The following is a 10,078-nucleotide window of genomic DNA, read 5'->3' as shown; positions in this document are numbered from 1 at the left end:
ACTGCTGGCTGGAATGTTGGCATAAGAATAAGAATAAAGGCTCTCAGATTTGAATCAGTTGGAGGGTAAAGGTCAGTCTTTTATTGAGTATTTTCCAAGTTCTATAATTTTATCATTTTTAAATAATACAGTAACTCACATTTGGAAAAGCACTGACTACTGAGGTCTGTAGAAATCTTTTGTAATGCGGGGCACCTGGGTGGCTCAGTTGGTTGAGCATCCGACTTAGGCTCAGGTCATGATCTCATGATCTCGCGGTTTGTGGGTTTGAGCCCCGTGTCAGGCTCTGTGCTGACAGCTCAGAGCCTGGAGCCTGCTTCGGATTCTGTGTCTCCCTCGCTCTCTGCCCTCCCCTGCTCACGCCATCTCACTCTTTCAAAAATAAATACATTAAAAAAATTTTTTAATCTTTTGTAATAAATATATGAGCATGACTTGTTATTCATGTGTATGTAAATAGCTGTACTTAGGGCATTTGAAAGTTTTAAATAGAGGCAACATTCCCTCTGAGATCTATTTTACATTTAATTAGGAAAGCTTTTTGTCAGAACAAAAGGGAAAATTCAGTGTACCTTCCATCTGAGTCAAAAATTCTGATTTTACCACAGTTGTACAAAATCAAGATTGGACATGTAGAGAGATTATAGAGCACAGTACCGGCATCCTCTGGGTGTCTTCCTCAGCCTGCACTGTGAGAGAAATAGACGAGACAGTTCTCAAAGGGACTTTTGAGCGCTAACAGTCCATGAACCTGTGACTGTGATGAAGTAGATTATTAATCTTTCCAAATGAATTAGAGTAGAAGTTGAGAGTTTTAGGACTGGCTAGTGAGTGTATCAGAGAGAGTGATTTTGACTGCAAATAATGACACATGTATCTAAAAATAGTTTAGGGGCACCTGGGTGGCTGTCGGTTAAGCGTCCCACTCTTGATCTCGCTTCCAGTCATGATCTCACGGTTCGTGGGTTCAAGCCCCACATTGGGCTCCGCCCTGATAGTGTGGAGTCTGCTTAGGATTCTCTCTCTCCCTCTCTCTCTGCCCCTCCCCCGTGTATGTGCACACTCTTCTCTCTCTCTCTCTGTCTCTCTGTCTCTCTCCCCCCACCCCCATCTGTCTCTCAAAGATAAATAAATGTAAGAAAATAAAAATAAAAATAGTTTTGGGTACCTGGGTGGTTCAGTCGATTGAGTGTCCGACTTCAGGTCAGGTCATGATCTCACAGTTCATGAGTTGGAACCCTGTGTCAGGCTCTCTGCCGTCAGCATGGAACCCACTTCAGATCCTCTGTCACCCTCTCTCTCTGCCCCTCCCCCAATCATTCCTTTCTTCTCTCTCAAAAACAAAAACAAGATAAACATTTTTTAAAAATCTCAAAAGATAATAATAGCTTACACTATAAGGTCTCATGAACTCACATAGTGAGATGATCAGAGGTAAGAAAGACGCCAGTAGATTTCCTTCTTGAGTCACACTGGCAAGAATCGAATCATGTGCCCTTGCCTCCACCAGTCACTGGCAAAGGGGAAATGGGATCTTAAAATGGATTCAGACCCTCTGGAATTGGGCCACTTCCCTAAGCATGTTGCTACCTAATTCTTAAATGAAAATCAGACTTCTGTTGGCAAGGAATGAAGGGTCCCTGCTGGGCGGGCAACCAGTGATACCCTCCACGGCTAGGGCATCCTGTTGCTTTGCTCTTTGTACCACCTGGAACCTAGGATCACAAGGCAAATAAAGCGAACACATCGGCTGGAAACCTTGCTTTACTCATTAGCTCTGTTATCCCTTCCCATCTCCATCCTCCAAACATACACGTCTCTATAAAACACTAGAAAAGGGCCCATTTGGGGGGATTTCTTCTTCTCCATGAGCCCCTCCCTTACCTCTGAAAGGCAGAAAGTAATCAGATATGGTCAACTACTAAAATATAATGGGCCTGGAAAGGCCTGGAAAACTGACCCCATGAATGAACCATTCTTTAGAGAGACTTGAGTGAATCAGGCTATCAAGCGTAGAGCAACCTAACTTCCCATGATGCAAAACTCTGAGGAAGGCAAGGAAAAGGAGCATTATTTATGGCAGGAAGGAAGGGTGTGAATGTGTTTCTATGGAGGAGGGGGACGAAAGAGAGAAGATGCACGTATATGATTCACTTGTGGTATATTTTTAACTTAAAATAGGACACTCAGTATTGCAATCAGTCAAGTCTAAACAACTTATCTGTTTCTGTGTGGAAAAGTTATGCTCAAAAGAGAATGCTTTGCCTAAATAGAGCAAACATATGCTTCTCATCACCATGAGAAGGGTTCTTTTCCACGTGGCATTTGCTAGCCAGAATTGCCACAGTAAAAGCTACCTCATCCCCTTCAGGTTAGGATGTAGAGCACAGCCCAGTGAAGAGGAGCCCCGGTAACCAGGACGCAGAATCACATTTCCCCTATGGCATTTCATTCCAAGCCTCAGTTTCCCTCATGCCCTCCCTTCCTTTTTCCTTACACAGCTTCAGCTGTAGAAGAACAGAAGTTTTGGGGGATAGATGGGGAGCAGAATGGGGTGGGGTGGGAGGTGGGTATTAGAAATTAGCAAGGCTATGGGTCACCGGGGTGGCTCAGTTGGTTAAATGGCTGACTTCAACTCAGGTCATGATCTCATGGTTCATGGGTTCGAGCCCCACATCGGGCTCTGTGCTGACAGCTCAGAGCCAGGAGCCTGCTTCGGATTCTGTGTCTCCCTCTCTCTCTGCCCCTCCGCCACTCACACTCTGACTCTCTCTCTCTCTCTCTCTCTCTCTCTCAAAACTAAAAGTAAAACATTTTTAAAAATGTAGAAATTAGCAAGGCTGACTGGGACAGAAAGCAGGCTTTGTGTCCAAATTTTTTGGCAGCTTTCTTTGCTGCTGTCCATTATTTCCTGTTCTGTGCTTAAAACGCCCTAAAGAGTAATTCACGTTTTTCCTCTTAGGCTGGCACAGAACAATGAGTCGATAATGATCTCTACCTCAGTGTCCAGATTAGGACCCTCCACCTTTACTAGGCGCCTGCTTCTCATGGTCCCAGTCCCTTAGTCTGGAGTCCTCTCTGCTGCTCCACATAGCACTCCCCACCCTCCTCACACCTCACCTCCTCCAGGGGACACTTCCCTAATGGTTATGATCCTCATTGTTGTCTCATCCTCTAACAAAACTTTAATATCACCATATTGAATGAGTTTACATTTAATATGTAACTGTTCCCTGGGTGCCTGGACGGCTCAGTCAGTTGAGCATGCAACTCCGTTTCATATCCGGCTATGATCCCAGGGTCTTGGGATTGAGTCCTGCATCGGGCTCCATGCTGAGTGGAGCCCGCTTTGGCATTCAGTCTCTCTCCCTCTACCCCTCCCTTGCTTACACGCACATAAGCTCACTCTCGCTCTCTCTCACTCCCACTCTCTCACTCTCTCTCACTCTCTCTCTCTTTCTCTCTCTCTCTCTCTTTCTCTCAAGTAAAATTTTTAAAAATATGTAATCTGTTCTCTTGTCAAACTGTATCCAACTAGTCTACCAAGGTAGACTGTATGTTCTTTGGGTATGCATAGTAAGTGCTCAGCAGACACAGTGTACCGATACATGTTACTGTGCAAAGTAGGGTGCAAAGAGTATGGAAAAGTAGTGAGAAATAAATCTGGAAGTAAGTGGGGATGACAGGGTGAAGTGTTATCCAGTAGGCAATGGGGAGTCGAGAATAACATTAAGCCGGGAAGTGCTTTTTAAAAAGATCACTCTAGGGGCACCTGGGTTAAGCATCCGATTTCAGCTCAGATCATGATCTCACAGTTTGTGAGTTCAAGCCCCGTGTCAGGCTCTGTGCTGACAGCTCGGAGCCTGAAGCCTGCTTCAGATTCTGTGTCTCCCATTCTCTCTGCCCCACCCCATTTGCACGCTGTCTCTCTCTGTCTCTCTCTCTCTCAAAAATAAACATGAAAAAAAATTTTTTTGAAGATCACTCTAGCTATTGCATAGAGAACTGAGTGGAAGGAAACAATGTTACAGGCAAGGAGACCACATAAGAGACCGTTGAAGTAATACGGGTGTGATGGGGTCAAAAGATATATATATAAATGACTAGCACCTTGTCAAAAGACTTCTATACAAATTAAATTGCTTTCCAATGTTTTTTGGATGCGTAGATGATGTTTGTTTGGGTTACAACTCATGTCACTGAACATGAACATGCTGACTTTATGTGGGTTACACAGGCAAGCAATGATGATGGTCAAGCCCAAAGGATCAGCAGTAGGGGTTAAGAACTTAGAGAGGTTAGTGAAATATTGGTGCCAAATTCAAAGAATTTGTTGACTGGACTTAACTGCAGAATTAAGGAAGTACAGGTATGATAGTACCATTCTCTGAGGTAAGGAATCCAGGAAGAAGAGAAGCAGGGTTGGGGGTGAGGGTTGAATGATGGGCTCAGTTCAGGACATGTTGACCTTGAGGTGCCAACGCAGGTAACTATATCTTGCAGGCAACTGGAAATAAGTCGAAAGCTCAAGGCCTGAAAAGGAAGTTAGATTTGGGATTATCAGTCCACACATAGGAACAGCAAATGGGACAATGGATGAGATCTTCCAGGGGGGTACCTAGCCTCAAAAGAAGAGAAGGCTTAAGACCAAACTCCAAGGATATTAATACTCAAGAGAAGGCTGAGGAATGAATAGGAGGCCACAAAGGAGACCGAGAGGCCACAAAGAAGGAGACCTGACAAGTAGGAAAACCGGGAATGCGTGCCGTGAAAACGCCAAGCGAAACAAGCTTTTCAAAAGGAAGGGAATGGTTAATGTCAACTGCTGCTTTAGAGGTCACATAAAATAAGCTGTTTTTTTTAAGAAGCCATTTGGTTTGACAGCATTCGTGACTCTGATAGGAATGCCTTTGGTGGAGTGCTAATTAATTGGAGTAGGATTGCAGTGGTAGAGTGGGAGGTGAGGAAATGGAGAAAGTGAAAATAGATCACTTTTTTGAGATGCCTGGCTGGGAAGGGGAGGCTTTGGCATGAAAGCAAATCAGCTCCCAGGTGTGTGCAAATCAGCCCCCAGGTGGGGCACAGGTGCATGACAGGTGGGGAGCACTGACTGAAATCAGCTGGGTGACAGGATAAAGTGTCTCCCGGGAGGGGGCCAGCATGTGGCACAGCTGCCCAGATGCTCGGCCTCGATGGCCAGAGCGCCCTCGGNTTCATGACTGTGCTTGAGAACATGGGTGGTCTTCAGCTGGAAGGAAGCCCCAGGTGTTTATAGTAGTACTTACAGTGACCCAGCTGGGCTTACCCAGTGCTCGGTTTCATATTTCAGTAAATCAAAATATATTGATGGGTGGGGGGCCTGGGTGGCTTCGTCAGTTGGCCGTCCGACTTCGGCTCAGGTCATGATCTCGCAATTCATGGGTTTGAGCCCCGCGTCGGGCTCTGTGTGCTGACAGCCAGCTCAGAGCCTGGAGCCTGCTTCAGATTCTGTGTCTCCCTCTCTCTCTGACCCTCCCCTGCCCACACTGTCTCTCTCTCTCTCAGAAATAAACAAAAAACAAAAAAAAAATTTTTTTAATATATTGATGGGTGAGGGTGGAGACACATGTCTAACTGAGAGCACACAGAGTCTGCTGACAGAAACAGGAGAGAAAATAGAGGCCTGTGTGGCATAAAGATTTGAATGAGTCCTATGAAGAGCTTACTGATTCTAAGACTGTGTGGCAGCATCATTCATTATCAAAAGACCTTCAGAGTCCCCGCTTTTTGAAACTTTTAAAGCCAATGCTGGACAGCAAATAATCTATGNAAAAGGTCCCCAACAAGGGAAGGTCCATCCATGGTAGCATAGTACCTTTGGAAGCTGGGAAGTAATGTGGAGAACATTCTTCTTTCTTTTCTTTGCTTTTGTCTTCTGCACTTTTCTGAGGCAAACTTGAATCCAGGGAGGAATTCCTCCTTGATAGCCTGCCTTAATATTCAGTAGATCTTGATGTCCTCCCGATAGTAATTCTAATAATAACCGCTGCCATTTATTGAGAGCTTACTATGTGCCCAAAACCATGCTAAATGTCTTATTCACACTGTTCCATTTTATCTCCACAACCGAACCACCCTTGAGAGGTCGGTATAATTATCTCCAGCTACAGTGGAGAAAACTGGTAGTCAGAAGGATTACGTGTTGTGCCATGACCATGGAGTTATTAAGTAATACAGCCAAGATTCAAGCCCAAACTTCTGACCCCCAGTGTGCATTTTTTCCAGCTTCTACATTTTCAATGACAATTGGAGATGGATGACCAGATATCATTGTAGTTAAGTGGATGACAAATGCCATCTGGTAGAAGAATATGCTGTTTATTTACAGAATGTGTGTTTAGTGGCACTTAGGAAATAGTTTAATAAAACCTAATCACCTCAAGAAATGAAATTTGCTTTGACAATAAAATCAGCCATTTGTTCAAAATCAATATCTTTTTTTGATTTACTGAAATGTGAAACTGAATTCTCGGTATAAACTCTGAAGCATAACTGCTTCAGAGCACTGCTATAAACGGCCAGGCCCTTCACTTCAGGAGATGAGTTGATTATGAAGAGATTGGACTCTTCCAGTATTTCCATTGCTGCTTTTGAATCATCCTGCTCTGCTAACTCGCTTCCATCTCGTGCCTGACTAGAATGGAACTAGGAGTTAGACCAAGTCTCTTGGTATGATAGCAAATTTGAGAGCTGACGTACTCCTTGGAGCTAGCCTAATGCTCTCCCCAAGTCAACCTGATAGCAGATACACAAGAAGCATGGACCTTTGTGTGTATAACCAATGCAGTTGACCCATTGTCCAGAAGACGCACACTTTGAGGTGTCTGTCTAGAGTATCTGATATATAACCGGTCCTTTCTAAACGCCCGTTGGATCATCTGTATACCTCCCAGTAGTTCCCAAAAGCACATGTTTGTCAAATGGGCCTAACAGGTGGAGAGAGGTATCATCTTTGGTTATGAAGGAAGGCCATAACTGGTTCTTTGGAAGAGCAAACTTTGGCCCCATGCTTTTAATCTGTTCAGCTAGTCTACTAGGAATCCCAGTCCTCCGCCCAATCATTTGATGCTGGACTTTGCGCCAGAATATTCTCACCGTATAGTAACCAGCCTCTCTTCAAATGCCTCTTATGGCAGAAAACTCACTACCTCCTCCAGGCAGCTCATTCCATCTTTGAATGTCTCTGCCTGATAGGTAGCTCTTCTGGGATACCTTTAACTTTAACTTTTTAATATTCTTTTAACTTTCACCATCTAGTCTTACTGCAACTCTTGAGGCCCTGTGTTGTTAATTTAATCTGTTTTCTATGAAATAATTGGATTAGTGAACCAAGGACTATACTGGGTACTTCCTCTATGTCATCTTACTTATCCTCATGCCAGCCCTTCAAGGTAAGTACCGTGTATTATATTCCTCTATTTTTAATAAACAGGAAAATCACGGTTCAAAGAAGTTGAGTAACTTGGTGAAGGTCACACAACCAATAAGTGACGGAGTTGAAATTCGAACCTGGTCAACCTGATGCCCAATACCACATTCTTTTCACCAAACTGCTATATCTAACTGCCTCCTCCACATGACATGTATGTGAGCAAGTCTCTCAGGACTCCTATGTCCCATCCCTGATCCACTGAACTGCCCCACATTTGCCATGGTTTTGAGTTCCTTTGCCATTCTCCTCACTCTTCTGTGAACACGTTCCCATTGATCTAATATCTCTTTCAAAGTGAGGTTTCCAGAAGTGAATAAAATAATCCACACATACCCTAACTCAAAGGTAGAAGGGGGATTATCACAACACTCTTTGTATATTCTCTGTTTTGGTTCCTTTTGCCTGGCAGTCTTCCAAAGGATTTTTTTCCAAAGAACGTTTACTTCAAATAAAATAAGTCCCCATTTATAAATCTGATGCAAATAGCAGATCCAAACAAGAAGTGATATACCAGAACCTTCCCTGGTCAGGTTCAGTCCCACCCAATGGTAGTTTACATGGAGACCCCAACACCTTTTTTGCAAAATGCTAAGGAAGTAAAAAGCACAGATTAAGAAACCATAGCTAAAATTAAATTGGATTTTTGGACATTCTTTATCTATGATGTAATTGCAGGGAGCAAGAAATTCACATGTCTGTCATCCCCATTTTCTCATCCTATACTTGAACAGTTGGTTGCATCATAGTGCAGGATCTTACATTAGTCTGTATTCGATTCCATCTCATCAGATTCCCTCCATATCTTGGAATTCTTCTGCCATTATCCAATATCTTTACTGCCCGTCCCAGCCTTGTGTCATTTATGGATTTGATGAATGCCTTCCATGTCCCCATCCATGATAGCTTTGTTGGATAGATAGGCCAAGGATGAAGTTATGGCACCACTAGAGTAGTTATCTGTTAGACTGTGAACCCATCTGTTTGAACTACCACCTATAGGCTGTGATTTGTACTGGATCAGGAAACCAATCTATTGGCCTATGACACGCTTTAAGAAAAAAAGAAATAGAGCACAAAACCTTAGAATGTGTCATGTATAGTAAGGATGAGTAAGTATTATTTCATGAAACTTTTATTTCCATTGTAGATCTCGGATAATGGTATAAAATATAGTTCTTACTGAGGATCACAGTCAAAACAAGTTTGAAAGCCACTAGCCTCACCTATATTTTCTTCAACTTATCCACAAAGAACCCTTACCATGCTGGTCACTCTGGTTAAAAAGAAATAAGAGGGGCGCCTGGGTGGCTCAGTCAGTTGAGCGTCTGACTTTGGCTCAGGTCATAATCTCACAGTTCGGGGGTTTGAGCCCTGCATCGGGCTCTGTGCTGACAGCTCAGAGCCTGGAACCTGCTTTGGATTCTGTGTCTCCCTCTCTCTCTCTCTTCCCCTCCCCTGCTCACACTCTGTCTCTCTCAAAAATAAACATTAAAAAAATTTTTAAGGGAATAAGAATCGCTCAGCATAATTTGATTCCAGTCATAGTATCTGTAAGCACCACTTCCTCATCTAAGAACTAAGAAAAATGGCTTAATAATGCATTTGAGGATCTTTTCCAAATAGATATCAGGTTTCCATCATGAAATCTGTGAGGCACATCTTCTGATTCTTCTTGAAGTCAGAACTATGTTTACCACCTCTTATCTTCCAGCACATCCTCTACTGCCCACTGTTTCTCAACAATCACACACACACACAAAATTGTTCTGAAAACCCATTTGGAAGCTCTAAGAGGTCATTCTTCCTGGCCAGGAGACTTGAACTCAGTTTGAAGAAGTTAGGTGCTATGTTACAGTCCCTTCACTCATCCTGGACTCTAGTAACTTTGAATCAGTGTTCTTTCTAGTCATTCTCCTTAACAGAGAAAAACAAACTTTCCTCTCTCTCATTCATCAGCAGCATTACACCACCTGCCCCAAGCAGCAGACCTCTGCCTTGCTTGCTTGTCCTCTGCTTTCCACATAACTGAAAAAGCCGTTTTCTACTGTCCTTAGAATTTTTTTGCAAGCTTCAGATGAAACGGACCACAAGTGAATAGAAAGAGAAATAGAAAGCCCTCTTTTCGAAATCTACATGTCAATTCAACTTGATACAAGTGGATTTAGCATTTTTCTGTTGTTTTGAGAAACATATATATAATAAAATCCAGGCATGAAAAGTTACAGCATTCAAGGGAGAAAAAAAGAAAATAAACCAAACACAGTAGTTGTAGAACAGAAAGGCACCTTCTTTTCCCTTCTTAAACTCTTGCCTAATGTTTCTCATTGTGTCTTCCTGTCTCCCTTGCCAACCCTTTCATGTCTACAGACTATCCGCCCATCACCCCGAGTGATGCAGATGATATTGAAACTCAAGTTCTTCAGGGGTTACCTGCCTTTCTTTGTGCACTCCCATCGCTCTCCCATGTGCACGCTGAAAGAGAACAGAATTAGATCCTTCAGATGAAGGCCATTATAAGTAAAATTCCCTGCAGGGACAGACTTCTAAGTTTTGTGAAGCTCTGTAGGGAATCAAGAAAATCTGAATTATAATAAGTTTGCTTGGATA

The 10,078-nt window shown here is 43.2% G+C and overlaps 1 protein-coding gene across 1 annotated transcript in view; it reads left to right on the top strand.

Annotated features, from left to right (window-relative positions):
* The window catches only part of TENM1 (teneurin transmembrane protein 1), a 556,664-nt gene that overhangs the window by 484,828 nt on the left and 61,758 nt on the right, over positions 1-10,078 (top strand). The window lies entirely within an intron of this gene.

This window comes from Crocuta crocuta, unplaced genomic scaffold (genome assembly GCF_008692635.1).
Source record: "Crocuta crocuta isolate KB4526 unplaced genomic scaffold, BGI_CrCroc_1.0 scaffold482, whole genome shotgun sequence".
NCBI classification, from domain to species: Eukaryota; Metazoa; Chordata; class Mammalia; order Carnivora; family Hyaenidae; genus Crocuta; species Crocuta crocuta.
This window is presented reverse-complemented; position numbering and strand designations above follow the sequence as displayed.